Source organism: Pan paniscus, chromosome 11 (assembly GCF_029289425.2).
Source record: "Pan paniscus chromosome 11, NHGRI_mPanPan1-v2.0_pri, whole genome shotgun sequence".
Taxonomy (NCBI): Eukaryota; Metazoa; Chordata; class Mammalia; order Primates; family Hominidae; genus Pan; species Pan paniscus.
Window position 1 is genome coordinate 79,003,145 of NC_073260.2, and position 23,292 is coordinate 79,026,436.

General features: G+C 37.9%; 1 pseudogene; it reads left to right on the forward strand.

The window, feature by feature from the left end:
• Positions 1-22,428, forward strand: part of LOC117981598 (ankyrin repeat domain-containing protein 36B-like) — a 62,148-nt pseudogene extending 39,720 nt beyond the window's left edge.
• Positions 22,429-23,292: the final 864 nt, after the last annotated feature.

The window sequence follows — 23,292 nt, forward strand, 5'->3', positions numbered from 1 at the left end:
TTTTTTTTTTTTTTTTTTTTTTTGAGACGTAGTCTCGCTCTGTTGCCCAGGCTCTGGAGTGCAGTGGCACGATCTTGGCTCACTGCAAGCTCTGCCTCTTGGGTTCACGCCATTCTCCTGCCTCAGCCTCCCAAGTAGTTGGGACTACAGCTTTTCACTTTCCCTTGTCTTTCTTTTCTTTCACCACACCTGGCTAATTTTTTGTATTTTTAGTAGAGATGGGGTTTCACCGTGTTAGCCAGGATGGTCTCGATCTCCTGACTTCGTGATCCACCCGCCTTGGCCTCCCAAAGTGCTGGGATTACAGGCGTCAGGCTCCATTTTATTCTTGCTAATCTCTCTAGCAAGTTGTTCCAAATGTTTACACTCTGTTTACTCTTTAATTATAAATTCCAACTTTAGGTCATTTCTTTGCTCCCATATCTGATCGTAAGCTGCTAAAAGCAGCTATGACATTTCTTGAATGCTTTGCTGCTTAGACATTTCTTGTTCCAGAAAACTGAGAAAAGGAAAAGCTTTTAGGTTCATTATTTCTCAGGGACCACTGAGTCACAGGTTTGGGGAGGTTATGTCAGCCAGAAGGAGCTGAAGAAATCCACAGTCACTGCAAGTTTGGGAGCAGAAGCACATGGCAGGCAGAGGTCTTCACTTGTCAGGATTCAGAACAAGAAAGTTCTCAGCAGCGGTTCAGGCAAGGAAGCTTTGGCTTTATGTAAGGCTCAGGTAGGAGCATATGGCAGTATGTTGAACTTCATGATGGGAAAATTGTTCCAATTGAGTTTAAGTGAACATGTTGTACACTCTAGCCTTCGTGAAAGGCTGATATTAGGATTGATAAACTTGCCTTCCACAAAGCTCTTGGGCATGAACACAATGTGGCCAAGTTCTTTGCTACAATGTAACAAGAGTGGCCTTGGCTCCAGTTCCCAATAAGTTCCTCATTTCCATCTGAGACCTTGTCAGCCTGGCCTTCACTGTCCATATCTCTATCAACATTTTACTTACAACCACTTAATCAATCTCTAAGAAATTTCACTTTCCCTTGTCTTTCTTTTCATAAGCCCTTCAAACTTTTCCAACCTCTGCCCATTATTCAGTTCTGAAGCTGCTCCACATTTTCAGGTATCTTTACAGCAGCATTCCACTCCTTGCTACCAATCTTCTGTCTTAGCCCATTTGTGTTGTCACAAAGGAATACCTGAGGCTAGGGAACTTATAAAGAAAAAAGGTTTATTTAATTCACAGTTCTGCAGACTGTACAAGAAATATAGTGCCAGCATCTGCTTCTGGTGAGAGCTTTAGGCTTTAGGCTGCTTCCATTCATGGTGGAAGGTGAAGGAGACCTGGCATATGCAGATCACATGGTAAAAGAGGAAGTGAGAGAGGGGAGGGAGGGAGGTACCAAGCTCTTTTTAACCATCAGTTCTCATAAGAACTAATCAAGCAAGAACTCATTCATTTCCATGAGAATGGCACCAAGCTATTCATGAGGGATTCTACCCCCAAGACCCAAACACTTCCCATCAGCCCCCATCTCCAACACTGAGGATCAAATTTCAACATGAGACTTGGCAGGGATCACACGAATCCTATCTAAACCACAGAAGCATCCCACTCAGTTGTACATGCTTGAGCAGGATACTAGTCTTGTTTCCCGTTACAAGACAGAGTAACTCCACTCATTAGTAAAACAGCATGAGGCTTTGAATACCAGCCCTGGCTATTTAAATTATTTACCATAGTCACTACTTCTTCCTTGGAAAAGAGTGAGCTTGGGGAACAGTTGAGGGGGGGGGAGAGAGAGAGAGACAGCAAGAGAGAGAGCAAGCCTGTTTATTATAATGCTTCCTCCTGTGTGCAGAATGTCAGATTGAGAGGCATGAGTAGCATACCAGCCAGGGTTTCAACAGAGAAACAGAACCAGTAGAATGTATATTGCATGTGTGTGTGTGTGTGTGTGTGTGTGTGTGTGTGTGTGTAAAGTGAGATTTATGTGATTGTGGGGACTGACTAGGCTAATCAAGAATCTGTAGGGTGGATCATCAGGAAGGGCAAACTGAAAATCTCAACCAGCGGCTGATGCAGTTCACAGGGGAAGTTTTTGCTTCCTCAGGGAAACTTCAGTTTTGCTCTTAAGGCCTTCAACTGCTTGGATGAAGCTCACCCAGATTATCCAGGATAATTTTCCTCCTGTAAAGCCAACTAATTATAGACATTAATCCAATCTACAAAATACTTCACAGCAACACCTAGATTAGTGTTTGAATAACTAGATTCTACAGTCTAGCCAAGTTGACACAGGAAATGGACCATCACAAATAGTAAGGAAAACAGCAAGCTTTCTCCACTAACTAGGTGACTGTGAGGGGGAGGGTGTTTCAGACAGTGGGAACAGCATGTGCATAGAAGCATTGAAGGAAACTCAGAGTGTTGTGGGTGGGATGGAAGGTGGCAAAAAAAAAAAAAAAAGAAAGAAAGAAAAACTCAGAGTGAAGAAGGAAAAGATTTATAAAGGTGAGCTGAAAAAATCATAAGTTGTCTTGCATTTTAGAGCTAGGAAGTTTAGATTTTATTGATATACTTAAATCTTAGAATTTTAAGATAGAGAGGGATATGAGAAGATATGTATTTATAGAAAGATCAAGGAGGTGACTCTAAGAAGGGACTGGAAGAGGCAAAAATGGAAACATGAAGGCAAGATAAGAGACAGTGGACAGGATCCAGGTAAGAAATGTGTTTCTAGGGGTCAAGCTGAAGACAAGGTATAAATTCATCATCAATTTAGTCTGTTTAAGAAGTAGAGTTTACAACACATGGTAAGGATTGAAAATGGGGTTGAGAGGTCAGAGAAGAGTCCAGGTGTTGGGCAACAAACAGGGTTTTTGGTCATTCATCTGTGAAACAGGGAATTGGGAGGGAGATCTGATTTGTATGTCTTGTGTTCATCATGAGTGGTGTGTATAGGGATTCTGTACAGAAAGGAGACTGTGAGCATTCACATGTGAATAGGTAATACTAGAGCCCTAGAGAGATGTCTGAGCTGAAAATAGAACTTTGTGGTCTTCTAATATACATAGTGAGTTATACAATTGGAAGAGATTATTTAGGAAGTCTATGAGCATGAGACTCCAAAAAGAATAGGAAAAGAGGAAATAAGAGGATACAAGAAAAGAAAAGGCCAATGAGAAAATTCTCAGGGTCACTAACATTTAAAGGATTGGAATAGAAAGAGCATGTTGTGAATGACGTAAAAATCAGATGAGGTGAAAGTGCATGTTCTTTTCAATAAACCTCCCTAAATGATGATATTCTATAGAGTACTTACTGCCTTTGGTCCTCTTAAATGATTTATCTAATTCCGTCTATTGCCAGACACCATTCTGGAGATACAATGATGAGCAAGTCATGATTTAGGCCTCCAAGTATCCTAGAGCAGGGTTTCTTAATTTCAGCACTATTTTTCATTTTATAATTTCAACTTTTATTTTAGATTAAGGGGTACATATGCAGGTTTATTACATGGGTATATTGTGTGATGCTGAGGTTTGGGGTATAAATTACCCTGTCACCCAGGTGGCAAGCATAGTACCCCAATAGGTAATTTTTCAGCACTTTTCCCCCTCCCTCACTTATCTCTCTAGCAGTCCTCAATGTCTATTTTTTTTTGATAGGATTCTTTTTTTCCAACTTTTATTTTAGACTCAAGGGGTACATGTGCAAGTTTTTTACACGGGTAAATTTCATGTTGCAGGCATTTAGTCTACAGATTATTTTGTCAGCTAGGCCATAAGCATAGTATCTGACAGGTAATTTTTTGATCCTCACCCTCCTCCCACTCTCCACCCTCTGATAGACCCCAGTGCCTATTTTTCCCTTCTTTGTGTCCATGTGTAATCAATGTTTAGCTCTCACTAATATAATAATATAAATGAGAACATGCAGTATTTGGTTTTCTGTTCCTGCATTAATTTGTTTAGCATGATGGCCTCCAGCTACATTTATGTTGCTGAAAAGGACATGATCTCATTATTTTTTATGGCTGTGTAGTATTCCATGGTATAAATGTACGACATTTTCTTTATCAAGTTCGTTGTTGATGGACATCTAGGCTGAGTCCATGTTTTGCCATTGTGAATAGCCCTGCAGTGAACATATGTGTGCATGTGTCCTTTGGTAGAATGATTTATATTCCTTTGGGTATATACCCAGTAAAGGGATTGCTGAATTGAATGGTAGCGCCAAGTTCTTTGAGAAACCTCCAAACAGCTTTCCACAGTGGCTGCACTAATTTACATTCCCACCAGCAATGTATAAGTGTTCCCTTTTCTCTGCAACCTCACAAACATCTGTTATTTTCTGTTTTTTTTTTTGTTCATTTGTTTGTTTTTTCATAATAGCCATTCTGACTGGTGTGAGATGATACCTCATTGTGGTTTTGATTTGCATTTATGCTGAGCATTTTTTCATATGCTTGTTAGTCACATGCATGTCTTTTTAAAAGAAGTGTTCATGTCCTTTGCCCATTTTTTAAAGGAGTTGTTTGGGTTTTTGTTTTTTTTTTTTTAAACCTGTCAATTTGCATAAATTCCTAATAGTTTCCAGATACTAGACCTTTGTCAGATGCATAGTTAGCAAACATTTTCTCCCATTCTGTAGCTGTCTGTTTATTCTTGGCTTCTTTTGCTGTACAGAAGCTCTTTAGTTTAATTAAGTTCCATTTGTCAATTGTTGGTTTTTGCAATTGCTTACAGCATCTCCATCATGAAATCTTTGCCAAGGCCTATGTCCAAAATGATATTCCCTAGGTTTTCTTTTAGAGTTTTTATAGTTTTAGGTCTCACATTTAAGTCTTTATTCCCTCGAGTTGATTTTTGTATATGGCAAAAGGGAGGGGTACAATATTAATCTTCTGCATATGACTAACCAGTTATCCCAGCACCATTTATTAAATAGGGAGTCATTTCTTTATTGCTTGTTTTTGATGACTTTGTCAAAGATCAGATGGTTGTCGATCTGCATCTTTATTTCTGGGTTCTGTGTGCTGTTCCACTGGTCTATGTGTCTGTTTTTGTACCAGTACCATGCCATTTTGGTTACTGTAGCCTTGTAGTATATTTTGAGGTTGGGTTATCTGATGCCTCTGGCTTTGTTCTTTTTGCTTAGGATGGCTTTGGGTATTAAGTCTCTTACTTAATAACATATAAAGTTTAGAATAGTTTTTCTAGTTCTGTCAAAAATGACATTGGTAGTTTGATAGAAATAGCACTGAATCTGTAAATCACTTTGGGCAATAAGGCATTTTAGCAATATTGATTCTTCCTATCCATGACCATGGCACATTTTTTCCATTTGTTTGTGTCATCTCTGATTTCTTTCAGCAGTGTTTTATAATTCTCACTGTAGAGATCTTTCACCTCCCTAGTTGGCTGTATTCCTAGCCATGTTAGTATTTTTTTATCTATTGTGAATGTGGTTGCATTCTTGACTTGGCAGTCAACTTGGATGTAACTATTGTATAGAATTGATTTTGTATCCTGAAACTTTGCTGAAGTTCTTTATTCTTGGAGCTTTTGAGCAGAACTATGGGGTTTTCTAGGTATAGAATCATATAATCTGTGAAGAAAGATAGGTTGACTTCTTCTCTTCCTATTTGGATGCCTTATATTTCTTTTTCTTGCCTGATTGCTGTGGCTAAGACTTTCAGTACTATGTTGAATAGAAATGGTGAGAGTGGGCATTCTTCTCTTGTTCTGGTTCTCAAGGGGAACACTTCCAATTTTTGTCTGCTGTCTATGATGTTGGATGTGGGTTTGTCAGAGATGGCTTTTATTATTTTGAGGTATATTCTTTCAATGCCTAGTTTGTTGGGGATTTTTTTTTAACGTGAAGGGATGTTGAATTTTGTAGAAAGCCTTTTCTGCATCTATTGAGATGATCATATGGTTTTTGTTTTTAGTTAGGTTTATGTGATGAATCACATGTGTTGATTTGCATATGTTGAAAAAAACTTGTATCTTAGGAATAAATCTTGCCTGTTTGTGGTAAATTGGCTTTTTGATATGTTGTTGGATTGGGTGTACTAATACTTTGTTGAGGATTTTTGCATCTATGTTCATCAGGGATATTGGCGGGATGTTTTATTTTTTCACTGTGACTCTGCAAGGTTTTGGTATCAGAATAATGCTATCATTGTAGAATGAGATAGGGAGAAGTCCCTTATTTTCATTTTTTTGGAATAGTTTCAGTAGGGCTGGTACCTGCTCTTTATACATGTGATAGAATTTAGTTGTGAATCTGTCTGGTGCATGGTTTTCTGTGGTTGGCGGGCTTTTTATTACTGATTCAATTTTGGAACTTGTTATTGGTCTGTTCAGAGTTTCAGTTTCTTCCTGGTTCAACCTTGGGATCTTATATGTTTCCAGGAATTTCTTCATTTCTTGTAGGTTTTCTAGTTTGCATGCATAGATGTATTCATAAGAATCTCTGATTTTTTTTGTATTTTCGTGGGGTCAGTGGCAATGTCATCTTTGTCATTTCTGGTTGTGTTTATTCGGATCTTCTTTTTTTCATTAGCTAGTGGTATACCAATCTTATTTATTCTTTCAATAAACCAACTGTTGGTTTAATTGATCTTCTGTATGGCTTTTCCCACCTCAATTTCATCCAATTCAGCTCTGATATTGGTTATTTCTTTTCTTTTGGTAACTTTGGAATTAGTTTGCTCTTTTTTCTCTAGTTCCTCAAAAGTGTGATGTTACCTTGTTAATTTGAAATCTTTCTAATTTCTTGATGTAGGCATTTAGTGCTATAAACTTTCCTCTTAACACTGTTTAGCTGTGTCTCAGAGATTCTTGTATGTGTATCTTTGCTTTGATACAACATACAAAAAAGGAAAATTTTAATTTTTGCCTTCATTTTATTCTTTACCCAAAAGTCATTCAGAAGCAAGCTGTTTAATTTCTATTTAATTGTATGGTTTGAGAGATCTTCTTAGTATTAATTTAAGTTTTTAATGTGCTGTGGTCCAGGAGTGTGGTTGGTATGATTTTGGTTTTTTTGAATTTGTTGAGAATTTTTTATGGCTGATTGTGGGGTTGATCTTGGAGTATGTGCTATGGGCAGATGAGAAGAATGTATATTCTCTTGTTATTGGGTAGAGTATTCTGTAGATGTCTGTTAGGTCCATTTGGTCAAGTGTTGAGTTTGGGTCCTAAATATTTTAATTAGTTTTCTGTCTTGATGATCAGTCTAACATTATCAGTGTGGTGTTCAAGTCTCCCACTATTATTGTACCATTATCTAAGTCTCTTCTTAGGTCTCTAAGAACTTGCTTTTTGAATCTGTGTGCTCTAGTGTGGGTGCATATATATTTAAGATAGTTGAGTCTTCTTACTGAATTGAACCCTTCATCATTATGTAATGCCTATCTTTGTCTTTTTTATTGTTATGGGCTTAAAATCTGTTTTTTTTTTTTTTTTGAAATAAGAATAGTGACTTCTGTTCTTTGTTTTCTATTTGCTTGATAGCTCTCTCTCCATTCCTTATCTTTGAGCCTATGGATGACATTGCATGTGAGATGGGTCTGTTGAAGACAGCATACAGTAGTGTCTTAATTCTTTATCCAATTTGCCACTTTGTGCCTATTAAGTGGGGCATTTAACCTGTTTATACTCAATGTTAATATTTGTATGTGAGGATTTGATATTGTTGTTGTGTTGTTAGCCGGTTGTTATGTAAACTTGATTATGTACTTGCTTTATAGTGTCAGTTGGCAGTGTATTTAAGTGTTTTTTTTGTGGTAGCAGGGAACTGTTTTTTGTTTCCATATTTAGCACTCCCTTAAGGACCTCTTCTAAGGTAGGACTGGTGATAATGAAGTCCCTTAGCATTTGCTTCTCTGAAAAAGATTTTATTTCCACTTCACTTGTGAAGGTTAGTTTTGCTGAATATGAAATGCATGGTTGATATTTCTTTTCTTTAAGGATGCTGAATACATACTCCAATCTCTTCTGGCTTGTAAGTTTTCTGCGGAATGGTCTACTGTTAGCCTGATGGTGTTCTCTTTACATGTGACCTGCCCATGCTGTCTATCTGCCTGTATTATTTTTTCTTTTGTGTAGACTTTGTAGAATCTGAGGATTACATGTCTTAGGGATGGCCATCTTGTACAGTATTTTGCAGGACTTCTCTCAATTTCCTGAATTTGCATGTCAACCTCTCTAGCAAGGTTGGCAAAATTTTCATGGACAATATCCTCAAATGTTTTCCAAATCGCTTTCTCATCCACATCTATTCCAGGAATGCAAAAGAGTCATAGGTTTGATCTCTTTACGTAATTCCATATTTCTTGGAGGTTTTGTTCATTTTAAAAAATCATTAACAATTTTTTTTGACTGCCTTTGCTGGTTCAAAGGAATTTCAAGCTCTCAGATTCTTTCCTCAGCTTGATCTATCCTGTTATTAATGCTTCAAGCTGAATTCTGTAATTTCCATAGTGAATTTTTTATTTCCAAGAGTTCAGTTTGGTGCTTTCTTAAAATGTCTATGTCATCTTTAAACTATTGGGCCATTTTATTGTTTTCCTTGGATTGAATTTCAACCTTATTTTATCTCAATGAGTTTCCTTGCCATCAAGATTCTGAATTCTATGTCTGTCATTTCAGCCTGGTTAAGAAACATTGCTGGGGAGCCAGTGCAGTCATTTGGAGGTAAGAAGATACTCTGGCTTTTGGAGTTGCCAAAGTTCTTGTGCTGGTTCATTTTGATCTGAGTGGTCTAATGTTCCCTTATTCTTTGAAGTTGTTGTCTTTTGGATGAGGCTTTTTGCTTTTGTATTCCTTGATGCCTTTAAGCATTTGACTGTGGTATGGGTTGGGTTTAGTCAAGTGGCATCATTTCTACATGCTTTCAGGGGGCCAAATTTTATCTTGGCATTCTTGGGCTGCATGCCCTAACTCTTGGGGGCTGGGATCAGGCCGCCTGCAGCTTTGTTATTTGGCCTCTCAAGGTTAAGCACCTGCTGCACTAGAGGGGTTAAGGGGTTCCCAGCCTGCTGGCATCAAAATTCCAATGGAGGCTGCTGGCAAAAGCACCCCAGGGGGGCGGTAGTGACCTCCTTCACATACGCATGCCAGCAAAGTGGCAGGGGTCCTTGTGTGCATATGCACTGGTTATGGATCTGCAGGTGTATGTGCATCTGCAAGTCTGTGCATGTATGCATGCTGATGGGGCAGTGGCTGGCCCCATGCACATGTGCAGCAGTGGGTTAGTTGTGGGGAGGCTGAGGGTGAGTGGGCACAGGACAAGGAAGGCTGTGGGTTGGTCCATGCTGGTGGGGATCGGTGGGGATCTAGCTTCAAAAGTGTTATGATGGGTAGGTGATGTCTGTCCGTGAAAAAGCTGTGGTGGTGGCCACTAGCAAGCTGAGGCTGTGCTGCTAATGGGTGCAGCCAGGCAGGGACCCTGGGAGAGGCTGACATATATAGGAATGTTCAGATCACATTGGCCTCACCCCACTGGCAAGACAGCCCTGCTTTGTCCACATCTAGCAGCTAATAAAAGCTAAAGCTACCTGGGGGAGTATGTTGAGCTTTGGAGGATGGGCACCAATAACCATTCTCCACTGCAGCCATTCCCATGCCAAACCTCCTGGGCTCTGTGCAGGCCGGAGTTCTGCCTCTGCAAACTCTCGGGGCAGTTCTCCCTACCAGCTCAGATGTCTGTGGGGATCATGGGGTCTGCTGCAGCTACAATCCCAGAGGACCATGGCTACAGTTGGCCAGTCCACACCTGTTTCACTTGCTCCTTTCCTAGGAGCTGCTAATGGTGAGGTATGAGTGCCAGTTCTTAGAAACCCCATGCAGGTTTCCCAGCTATCTCTCCTTTTATCCTGCAGCCTGTATCCTCACTCTGTCAACTCCCAATGCCCAAAAGTCATTCAGAAACTACTTTCAGATCTGCTCAGAGTGTGCCAGTCTACCTGATGGTCTGGTCTCTCCAGATGGGAGAAGCTCTTCCTGGCTGTTTGTAGTCAGCCATCTTGGCAAAGCTCAAAAAAAAAAAAAAAAAAAAAAAAAAAAAATCACCCTTCTAAAGACTACTACTAAGTCAATTAAATTTGTAGGCAATAAAATTGTTAATATTGTTAATGGGATTTCAGTTATATTTTTGTGTTTTCGTAGCTGACAACAGAGATATTTGGATTAAAATATCATCACCATGGAGGCTTTTTAGTTCCTGCTTATAAAATTATCAAATTTATATAATATTAATAGATCACTTTCTTACTGGTGGAAAGAAAGCTTTTCTAAACAGCTTTCCACCAGTAAAAAGTTGTGGCAAAGTCTCTGTAACCAGAAATGCTGGTTATCAAAATGCAAGAAATGTATAAAAAGCTTTGAATAATGTTTATGAATTGTTAAAGTATAATAAATTTGTATTTCTCCAGTTTTACTGTTAAAGAGCAATGAGGAGAATTGTTGTGTTATATTTTTGTTCACTATAAAAATAAATTAAAATAGGCCAGGTGTGGTGGCCCATGCCTGTTATCCCAGCACTTTGGGAGGCCAAGGCAAGAGGATTGCTTGAGGCCTGGAGTTCGAGATCAACCTGGGCTGAATAGCAAGACCCTGTCTCTCCAAAAAATAAATTAAACTAGCTCCAAGCATCTCTATTCTCTTTCCTGGTCTACCTAAATGAGAGCTTCTTAATGGAATCTTCTTACTCTACTAACCTCTCCAATTCTTGGATAAAAAGTACTCTTGACTCTGCTGTGGTTATTTAGATCTGTGATGCTGTAATCTTAAGCTCTGTTAACTAGAGATTGGTCCTAGATGCCACCTCCCTCCCACCTAGTTGAAGTGACAGAGTCTTTCTCTGTCGCCCAGGCTGGAGTGCAATGTTGGGATCTCAGCTCACTGCAACCTCTGCCTCCTGGGTTCAATCCATCCTCCCACCTCAGCCTCCCAAGTAGCTAGGATTACAGGCATGCTCCATCACACCTGGCTAATTGTTTTGTATTTTTAATAGAGACAGGTTTTCACCATGTTGGCCAGTCTGGTCTCAAACTCCTGAACTTAAGTGATCTGCCCGCCTCGGCCTCCCAAATTGTTGGGATTACAGGCATGAATCACTTTGTTCGGCCGAACTGTAATCTTTGCTAGTAGAGAGTCTTGCCTCAATGCTGATGGCTGCTGACAGATCATAGTGGTGGTTATTGAAGGCTGGGGTGGCTGTGGCAATGTCTTAAAATAAGAACATCCATACTGTTCTTGTTGATTTTTCACCTCCTTCCATAAATCACAAATGTTCGTAATGCCATCCATAATGGGGAGTCCTTTCCAGGAAGTTTTCAATGTACTTTGCCAGATCCATTAGGGGAATCACTATCTATGACAGCTATAGCCTTACAAAATGTATTTCTTAAATAATAAAATTTGAAAGTTGAAATTACTCCTTGATCCATGGGCTGCCGAATGGATGTTGTGTTAGCAGGCATGAAAACAATATTAATCTCCTTGTACGTCCCCATTCAAGAACTCTTGAATGACTAGGTGCATTGTCAATGAACAGTAATGTTGTGAAAGAAATCTTTTTTTTCCCTGAGGTATAGGTCTCTTCAGTAGGCTTAAAATATTCAGTAAACCATTCTGTAAGCAGATGTGCTGTCATCCTGACTTTGTTGCTCCAACTATAGAGCAAAGACAGAGTAGATTTAGCATAATTCTTAAGGGCCCTAGGATTTTTGGATAGTAAATGAGCATTGGCTTCAACTTAAAGTCATCAATTGCATTAGCCCCTAAAAAGAGAATCACTGTGTCCTTTGAAACTTTGAAGCCAGGCAGTGACTTCTTCTAGCTATGAAAGTCCTAGATGACATCTTCCAATAGAAGACTGTTTCATCTACATTGAAAGTCTGTTGTTTAGTGTAGCCACCTTCATCAATTATCTTAGCTAGATCTTTTGAATAACCTGCTGCAGTTTTACATCAGCACTTACTGCTTCACTTTGTACTTTCATCTTACGAAGATGATTTCTTTCCTTAAACCTATGAACAAGCCTGTGTTAGATTCAAACTTTTATTCTGCTGTTTCCTCACCTCTCTCAGCCTTCAAAGAATTGAAGACATTTAGGGACATGCACTAGATTAGGCTTTGGCTTAAGAGAATGTCATGGCTGGTTTAATCTTCTATCCAAACCACTAAAACTTTCTCCATATCAGCAATAAGTCTATTTCACTTTCTTATCACTGCAGTAACACTTTTTTCAAGAATTTTTCTTTTGCATTCACAACTTGGCTGTTTGGTACAACAAGCCTAGCTTTTGGCCTATTTCAACTTTTGACATGCATTCCTCACTAAGCATAATCCTTTTGATTTAAATGAGAGACTTGTAATTTTTTTCTTTCACTTGAACACTTATAGCCACCGTATGGTTATTAATTGGCCTAATTTCCATATTATTGTGTTTCAAGGATAGGAAAACCCAAGGAGAGGGGAAAAGATAGCAGAACTGCTGGTCATGGAACAGTCAGAGCACATACAACATTTATTGATTAAGTTGGCTATCTTATATGGGTGAGGTTTGTGACGCTCCAAAGTAATTACTAGGTTGGTGCAAACGTAACTGTGGCTTTTGCATTTTTGGGTTCTATGCTAATAAATGCTATGCCACTTTATATAAGAGAGTTGAGCATCCCTGGAGTTTGGTATTCATGGGGGTACTGGAACCAATTTCCCACAAATATAGAGTGGCAACTGAGTTTTGTTATGGCAGACCTAGAAAAGTATTAATATAGTAGTAACATCAAAGATTACTGATACTAATCACCGTAACACATAAAATAGTAAGGAAAAAGTTCAAAATATTTTGGCAATTATCAAAATGTGACATAGAGAAACAAAGTGAGCACATGCTGTTGGAAAAATGGTACCAATAGACTTACTTGATGCAGGGTTGTCACAAATCTTCAATTAGTAAAAAATGCAGTATCTGTGAAGCACAATAATGTGAAGTTTAATAAAATAAGGTATGCATGTATATATCACATTTTATTGATCCATTATTCCATAATTGGACAGTTGGTCAGTTTCCAGCTTTTAGCTATTGTGAATAATGCTTCTATGAACATTGGTTTACAAATATATGCTCAAGTCCCTGATATCAATTATTTTGCGTATATACTTGGAAGTGGAATTGCTAAATCATATGATGTATTTGATGAATTTTCATATGTTGAAACATCCTTGCATTCCAGAAACAAATCCCACTTGATCATAGGTGTATAATCACATGCTGCTGAATTCAGTTTGTTCATATTTTGTTGAAATTTTAAAGTTTTTTACATTAATTTTCATAAGAGTTATTGATCTGTATTTTTTTTGTAGCATTTTTGTCTGGCTTCAGCATCAGGATAATGCTGGCCCTACAGGAAAAGCTAGAAAGTGATTTCCTGTTCTTTGAGTTTTAGAAAAGTTTGATAAAGGCTGGCTTTGAGTTGCTATGTAGCATCCTTCCATTTCAACCTGAAAGTCTCCCTTTATCATTTCTTGTAAAGCAGAGCTAGTGGGAATAAACCCCTCAGATTTTGCTTATCTGAAAATGTCTGAATTTTTCCCTCATTCTGGTGGACAGTTTTGTTGCACATAGAATTATCAGTTTACAGTTTTGTTTTTCTTTTAGTACTTTAAATATATTAGCCAACCAACACTGGATTCCAAAGTTTCTTCCTAATAAATTGGTTGATAATCTTACTGCTGATGATTGGCACATGATAAATCACTTCTTTATTGCTGCTTTCATGTTCCTTTTTCCTTGTTTTTGTTTTTCAACAGTTTGGTAATGATGTGTTTCAGTGTAGTTTGAGTTTAGCTCACATAGAGTCTATTGAGCTTCTTGGATTTGTAGATTCATACCTTTAATCAAATTTGGAGATTTTTAGACATTATTTCTTCAAATAATCCCTTTGCCCTTTGTTCTCTCTCTTTGCCTTCTTGAACTCTCATAATGCATATATTGGTCCTCTTAATGGGGTGCCACAGGTATCTGCAGCTTTTTTGACTTTTTTCATTCTTTTTTGTAGGCTTTCTCATCAATAGTTTTTGACAATTTATTTTGTTCCCTTAAGTAGGTCATGTTTTCTTGTTTCTTTGCATGCCTTGTAATTTGTTGTAATTGTTGAAAGGTGAGCATCTGAAAAACAGACACATCTTCCAGTTTTTGAAGACAGACTCTGTCTAGGACAGTACTTCACTGATTAGCTGGATTTTCTCTGAGCCTAGGGATCAGCTAAAGGTGGAAGTTTAAGGTATTTTCTGAGTATTCATCTTTCCAGGGTCTGAAATTGGCCTTCTCAACTCTAAAATATACATGACTTCTCTCAAACGTCCTAATTTTCCAAAGAGTCTTACCCTAGATTCTCCTCAGGGCCTTAGATGGTGTATTCTATGTCTCTACCTGTAATCTTTTGTCATAGACATCATCAGGTCTGAAGTCTCCCTGCGGCTTTCAAAAGCAGAGCCTGGTACTTATACCACCTAAGATGTGAGTTATGCGAAATAGAAACCAGGCCTTTGAGCAGTCCCTGAACAGTTTAGAACATTGCAGATAAAATCTTCTCCACTCTCTCCAGTTTGAGGGGGAGAACTGGTAGCTGGGCTGCCACCTCTTCCAGGCCAAGACCATGAAACACAGAAGGGAGATGGGAATTTGGGCAAAGGCAGGTGAAAACACCTTAAAATATCCTACCATATGAAGGTGGCCTTTTCCTGATTGAGTGTACATTCATTTGCTGTAAATCTTTGACTTTTTTTCAGAGCTTCTATAAGGTTAGTTCAGCCAGTTTCTGGTTCTTCCTTGGTGTTTTTGGTGTTTTCAGAGCTTAGAGATTCCTAGTCTGCCATTTTGCTAATGTCACTCTTGTCAGTTAGTCTTTTCATTGAACCTTTTAATGAGTTCTCCTCATTCATTGATAACAGGATAGGGGCCATTCATTCTAAAGCACCACTGATACATATTTCACCAGTCCTCAATGGTATTATTTTCCATCCACATCCTATAGCCAGTTTCTACCATTCCACCAAAAATTACTGTCAAAGGCAACTTAATGACAGAGAAAGGACTTGGGGTTTTGAGATCATCAGGACTTGGTTAAAATTCTGGTCCATAATTACTTGTTTTTGTATCTTGGACAACCATCATAAACTCTGCAAGTCTCAGTATAGTGAGTTATTTCATTATTTTACCTGTAATATAATCACTTTGCAAATTTGATTTAAAAATCAAGATTAGGCTTGTGACTACCCCACCCCCCACCAATAACTCAAAATCCATCTCTCCCTTTTTTTCGCATGGTTTATCCTATGGAAATCCAATAAGAACTTTTATGCCTCTTTCGAATCGCTGTAGCACTTGTTATCTGTATCATTTATAAATATGTCAGTTGCCACTCTGTGACTGGAAATACAATTTTTCTCTTTGCTTATGCCTTGGATCTTTCTTAATAATGTGTTCATTTGGAAATAAAGTCATGTCTCTATCTGTCAATTTATCTGTTGCTTATTTATTGACTGTTTCATAGACATTGTGTTCAGTTCTGGTTACAGATGCTAGTGAAATATAGTTTTACCACAGAAGCTTACAGTCTGCAGAAAATAGAAAAAAACCAACAGCCTATGCCTCAAATACTTTTGCGTTTCCCAAAGAGAACACAATTAGTAGGTACAATAAATTAATGTGTTATAGGTAAACATACAGTTATTTGGCATCAAAACCCAGTTAACCACTTTTCTATTTTGAAATAGAAAACTTTTCTTTTCTCCTTGGTTTGCTCCTTGATATCTGGGATAAACTTAAGCCAGCAAGGAGCAAACCTTATGAGGTTCAGAACTTTAGTTCAGAGAAGCATTGAGATGTTATTATCTGAACACTTATACAACATGTTTGACATGAAAATAGAGCTGGAAATCTCTCAAAGTTAGGGATCTTTCAGGAATTTCAATACTTCCTGCTGTTGGTTGGAAGGCCTTTAAGAACAGCCTCCTTTAAAATGCAGTTAAATATTCAACGACCTATGTATTGGCTAAGTGAGCTCAAGAAGGGAAAGAAACTTATGTTTTAGTTCCATTTACTATGGAGCCTCTGGTCAAATTATTCACTTCTGCTATATCTCTGTCAGCTTATCATCTATAAAATAGAGGAAGCTCTAAAAACGTAGTGAGAGATGCTGCACAGCTTTATGTGTAATTGTGTTCATTTATCTTAGAATACCAAGGACATCTAAACTATTACTGCAGACAATTCAAATGTTATTTGGGGTCATCTAGTAGACTCTGTGGAAACAAAAGTAAAGAGGCCCCAGAATAACTGACTTTTCCAAGGGGCCACAATTATTTTCTGGCCAACTGGGAACAAAAACCTAGATCTCCTCAATTCCACTCTATTGTTCTTTCATTGGGTCCTAAACACAGATGCATAAACAGAAAATAAAATCCTTCTGTTCTATGTAACTTGTGCAGGGTTTGGCAATATCAAAATTGCAGCACTGAGTATTAAGAGGCATTTGGAAAATTCTGAAAATGAAGTAGGATACAGACCTCTGATACTGTAGATGAGCAGAACTGGTAAATAAAAGTGTATGAGGACTGTAGTTTCTAATAGGATAGTTGAGTTATTTTCTTCTGGTACCTTGAAGGCTCCAACCCAACATACAACTCTAAAACAAAATAAATTTTTCAACTAGATCACATTGAGTTCTACATGCATTCATGCAGACATGCATACATCTACATACACTGATGTAAATCAATCAAATATCCCATGTATCATCTATCATTTGCTTTTCTTGATTTTTAATTTCTACTTCATTCTTTCCAAACATAGAACAGAGACTGAATATAGGTATATGGGAGGCCACGGAGATGAAATAAGCTCACTTCATTCACCATGAAAATTAAGAACCTGACAACCTCTTTGTAGCTGAGAGTATCCAGACCAACTATCTTTGCTTTATAGGCAAGACTTCTGGAAAAATCAAGCTGACAAACTCTTAATTACCCAATGTGCCTTGTCTGTTTCAATAAGTACAATTATATGAGAATTCTTCTAGAGACAGAGAAGGGCAGCCTGACTATCACCATGACCATAATGTGGATATGATGGGCTCAAATTATGTTAGAAGGGATGGAGCCTATTTCCCATTACTAATATTAATATAGTATAGCATTTAATATTCTCTTGGTTTTGTGCTAAATAATTTTTTCCATTCATTTAAATGGATGGGCTATAATTGAGTCTGTAGTGTATGTACTGTTGAAAGCTGAATAAATCTTTGTGGGTTACTAGTATCACTTTTATAAGTCACAGGTTTCTAGGGAAGATCTGCTGAAAAACTCTCAGTCTAGTATTACATTTATAACAAAATTGTAATGTAGCCCTCAGCAAGTTAAGCTCGTCTGTAAAAGAAAGATACTTACACAGTAGATAAATTGTGTCATTTACAGGAAAATTTGAATTCTCATATTCTGATTCTTTCTCAGCAACTTCCTAAAGCTGAGAGTAAGTCCAGGGGCCTCGAAACTGAGCTCCATTACACAATAGAGGCTCTGAAAGAAAAGGCTTTGGTTTTTGAAGACGTACAAAGAGAGCTAAACCAAACACAGTGTCAAATGAAGGACACTGAAAAAATGTACAAAGATGGCCAAGATAAAGTAGAAAAATGCATAGAAAAGCAAATAAAATTATGTCAACTACAAAGACAAAATATGTTACTTCAACAGTAACTGGATGATGCTCACAACAAATCTGACAATCAAGAAAAAACAATAATTGATATTCAAGCCAAATGTGATGTTAGAGTACAAAACCTTCAAGCTGAGTGCAGAAAGCACTGTCTTTTGCTAGGAGAAGATTATAAGAAGTTGATCAATGAATTTAATCATTTGAAAGAAAAACAATGTCCATATGAAAGAGAAAAAGCAGAAAGAGTAGTTGTGAGACAACTTCAACAAAAACAGGATGATATCCTAAACAAACAATCAACAACAAAAGCTCTGCTGGATGCTTCATTGCGTCACTGCATCCATCTAGAATGTGAGATGCAGGATTCAAGGAAGAAATTAGGCCAGACGAGAAGTCAATTTCAAGAAATACAGGATCTTGGGAGGGTGTATGTGTCGAGGAATTTATCCATTTCTTCTAGATTTTCTAGTTTATTTGCGTAGAGGTGTTTGTAGTATTCTCTGATGGTAGTTTGTATTTCTGTGGGATTGGTGGTGATATCCCCTTTATCATTTTTTATTGTGTCTATTTGATTCTTCTCTCTTTTTTTCTTTATTAGTCTTGCTAGCGGTCTATCAATTTTGTTGATCCTTTCAAAAAACCAGCTCCTGGGTTCATTAATTTTTTGAAGGGTTTTTTATGTCTCTATTTCCTTCAGTTCTGCTCCGATTTTAGTTATTTCTTGTCTTCTGCTAGCTTTTGAATGTGCTTGCTCTTGCTTTTCTAGTTCTTTTAATTGTGATGTTAGGGTGTCAATTTTGGATCTTTCCTGCTTTCTCTTGTGGGCATTTAGTGCTATAAATTTCCCTCTACACACTGCTTTGAATGTGTCCCAGATATTCTGGTATGTTGTGTCTTTGTTCTCGTTGGTTTCAAAGAACATCTTTATTTCTGCCTTCATTTCGTTATGTACCCAGTAGTCATTCAGGAGCAGGTTGTTCAGTTTCCATGTAGTTGAGCGGTTTTGAGTGAGATTCTTAATCCTGAGTTCTAGTTTGATTGCACTGTGGTCTGAGAGACAGTTTGTTATAATTTCTGTTCTTTTACATTTGCTGAGGAGAGCTTTACTTCCAAGTATGGGGTCAATTTTGGAATAGGTGTGGTGTGGTGCTGAAAAAAATGTATATTCTGTTGATTTGGGGTGCAGAGTTCTGTAGATGTCTATTAGGTCCGCTTGGTGCAGAGCTGAGTTCAATTCCTGGGTATGCTTGTTGACTTTCTGTCTCGTTGATCTGTCTAATGTTGACAGTGGGGTATTAAAGTCTCCCATTATTAATGTGTGGGAGTCTAAGTCTCTTTGTAGGTCACTCAGGACTTGCTTTATGAATCTGGGTGCTCCTGTATTGGGTGCATATATATTTAGGATAGTTAGCTCTTCTTGTTGAATTGATCCCTTTACCACTATGTAATGGCCTTCTTTGTCTCTTTTGATCTTTGTTGGTTTAAAGTCTATTTTATCAGAGACTAGGATTGCAACCCCTGCCTTTTTTTGTTTTCCATTTGCTTGGTAGATCTTCCTCCATCCTTTTATTTTGAGCCTATATGTGTCTCTGCATGTGAGATGGGTTTCCTGAATACAGCACACTGATGGGTCTTGATTCTTTATCCAATTTGCCAGTCTGTGTCTTTTAATTGGAGCATTTAGAAGAAGTTGAATCTCTGAATAGACCAATAACAGGATCTGAAATTGTGGCAATAATCAATAGCTTATCAACCAAAAAGAGTCCAGGACCAGATGGATTCACAGCCGAATTCTACCAGAGGTACAAGGAGGAACTGGTACCATTCCTTCTGAAACTATTCCAATCAATAGAAAAAGAGGGAATCCTCCCTAACTCATTTTATGAGGCCAGCATCATCCTGATATCAAAGCGGGGCAGAGACACAACCAAAAAAGAGAATTTTAGACCAATATCCTTGAAGAACATTGATGCAAAAATCCTCAATAAAATACTGGCAAACTGAATCCAGCAGCATATCAAAAAGCTTATCCACCATGATCAAGTGGGCTTCATCCTGGGATGCAAGTCTGGTTCAATATACGCAAATCAATAAATGTAATCCAGCATATAAACAGAACCAAAGACAAAAAGCACATGATTATCTCAATAGATGCAGAAAAGGCCTTTGACAAAATTCAACAACCCTTCATGCTAAAAACTCTCAATAAATTAGGTATTGATGGGACATATTTCAAAATAATAAGAGCTATCTATGACAAACCCACAGCCAATATCATACTGAATGGGCAAAAACTGGAAGCATTCCCTTTGAAAACTGGCACAAGACAGGGATGCCCTCTCTCACCACTCCTAGTCAACATAGTGTTGGAAGTTCTGGCCAGGGCAATTAGGCAGGAGAAGGAAATAAAGGGTATTCAATTAGGAAAAGAGGAAGTCAAATTGTCCCTGTTTGCAGATGACATGATTGTATATCTAGAAAACCCCATTGTCTCAGCCCAAAATCTCCTTAAGCTGATAAGCAACTTCAGCAAAGTCTCAGGATACAAAATCAATGTACAAAAATCACAAGCATTTTTATACACCAACAACAGACAAACAGAGAGCCAAATCATGAGTGAACTCCCATTCACAATTGCTTCAAAGAGAATAAAATACCTAGGAATCCAACTTACAAGGGATGTGAAGGACCTCTTCAAGGAGAACTACAAACCACTGCTCAAGGAAATAAAAGAGGATACAAACAAATGGAAGAACATTCCATGCTCATGGGTAGGAATAATCATTTATCGTGAAAATGGCCATACTGCCCAAGGTAATTTACAGATTCAATGCCATCCCCATCAAGCTACCAATGCCTTTCTTCACAGAATTGGAAAAAACTACTTTAAAGTTCATATGGAACCAAAAAAGAGCTCGCATCGCCAAGTCAATCCTAAGCCAAAAGAACAAAGCTGGAGGCATCACACTACCTGACTTCAAACTATACTACAAGTCTACAGTAACCAAAACAGCATGGTACTGGTATCAAAACGGAGATATAGATCAATGGAACAGAACAGAGCTCTCAGAAATAACGCCACATATCTACAACTATCTGATCTTTGACAAACCTGAGAAAAACAAGAAATGGGGAAAGGATTCCCTATTTAATAAGTGGTTCTGGGAAAACTGGCTAGCCATATGTAGAAAGCTGAAACTGGATCCCTTCCTTACACCTTATACAAAAATCAATTCAAGATGGATTAAAGACTTAAACATTAGACCTAAAGCCATAAAAGCCCTAGAGGAAAACCTAGGCATTACCATTCAGGATATAGGCATGGGCAAGGACTTCATGTCTAAAACACCAAAAGCAATGGCAACAAAAGCCAAAATTGACAAATGGGATCTAATTAAACTAAAGAGCTTCTGCACAGCAAGAGAAACTACCATCAGAGTGAATAGGCAACCTACAAAATGGGAGAAAATTTTCTCAACCTACTCATCTGACAAAGGGCTAATATCCAGAATCTACAATGAACTCAAACAAATTTACAAGAAAAAAACAAACAACCCCATCAAAAAGTGGGCAAAGGACACGAACAGACACTTCTCAAAAGAAGACATTTAGGCAGCCAAAAAACACATGAAAAAATGCTCACCATCACTGGCCATCAGAGAAATGCAAATCAAAACCACAATGACATACCATCTCACACCAGTTAGAATGGCAGTCATTGAAAAGTCAGGAAACAACAGGTGCTGGAGAGGATGTGGAGAAACAGGAACACTTTTACACTGTTGGTGGGACTGTAAACTAGTTCAACCATTGTGGAAGTCAGTGTGGCGATTCCTCAGGGATCTAGAACTAGAAATACCATTTGACCCAGCTATCCCATTACTGGGTATATACCCAAAGGACTATAAATCATGCTGCTATAAAGACACATGCACACATATGGTTATTGCAGCATTATTCACAATAGCAAAGACTTGGAACCAACCCAAATGTCCAACAATGATAGACTGGATTAAGAAAATGTGGCACATATACACCATGGAATACTATGCAGCCATAAAAAATGATGAGTTCATGTCCTTTGTAGGGACATGGATGAAATTGGAAATCATCATTCTCAGTAAACTATCGCAAGAACAAAAAACCAAACACCGCATATTCGCACTCTTGGGTGGGAATTGAACAATGAGAACACATGGACACAGGAAGGGGAATATCACATTCTGGGGACTGTTGTGGGGTGGGGGGAGGGGGGAGGGATGGCATTGGGAGATATACCTAATGCTAGATGACGAGTTAGTGGGTGCAGCGCACCAGCATGGCACATGTATACATATGTAACTAACCTGCACATTGTGCACATGTACCCTAAAACTTAAAGTATAATAAATAAATAAACAAATAAAAGAAATACAGGATCAACTTACAGTGACTATAAGACGTAGTAAGGAGAAGCAAGGCCACGTACAAAAGCTTGACATAGAAAATTCTACGTCAAAAAATACAATTAAAAACTAAGATGACCAAATTGATTGGCTTCAGAAAATCCGGTGAAGTTCAAGTTTTATGCAACGGATGTCGCGAGAAAATGAAACTACAGAAGTAGATGAAGCTGCCTCTAAATTTAAATCTGGATCCTCTATAGCAGAGGTCCCCAACCTGCAGGCCACAGAGAGGTCCATGGCCTGTTAGGAACCAGGCTACACAGCAGGAGAGTTATTGTGGATCTTGTGGATCATCTGCATGCCATGTGAATCTTAAAACCAGTTTTCAATTTCTACAAAAAAAAAAAAAGCCTGCTTGGCTTGGGATGGGAATTGCATTATATCCATAGATGAATATGGAAAAGAAGTAACATCATAACAATGTTGAGTCTCTCAACCTATGAACAAGATATTTACTTAGGTCTTCTTTAATTTTTCTTAGCAATGCTTTTTAGTTATCAGTGTACAGATATTCCACATAGTTTGTCGGGTTTATTCCCAAGAATTTTATATTTTAATGCTATTGAAAATAGTATTATTTTAAAAATTTCAATTCCTAATTGTTTACTTTTAACATATAGAAACACAATTGATTTTTGTATATCAATTATACATCCTGCAGTGTTGCAAAACTCACTTGCTGGTTTCAGTAACTTGGTAATGGATTTTATTTGGTTTTCTACATAGATGATCATATCTGTGAATTGACAGTTTTACTTATTTATTTTCAATCTAAAGGCCTTTTATTATTCTCCTTCCCTCCCTGTTTCTCCCCACTCCCAATTAAAAAATGATTGCAGTGGCTAGAATTTCCAGTACAATGTTGAATAGAAGTGGTAAGAACTGACATCTCTGTCTTATTCTCAATCTTAAGGAAAAGCATTCAGTCTTTCATCATTACATAGGATGTTAGCAGTAGATATCTTAAAGATGCCCTTCAAGAGGTTGAGGAAATTCTCTGTATCCCTAGTTTGCTGAGATTATTTTTTAAATAAAGAATGATTGTTCAATTTTCAAAAACAAAACAAACAAAAAAAGAAAGATACTTATACTTGCTGTCTCTACCTCAAGG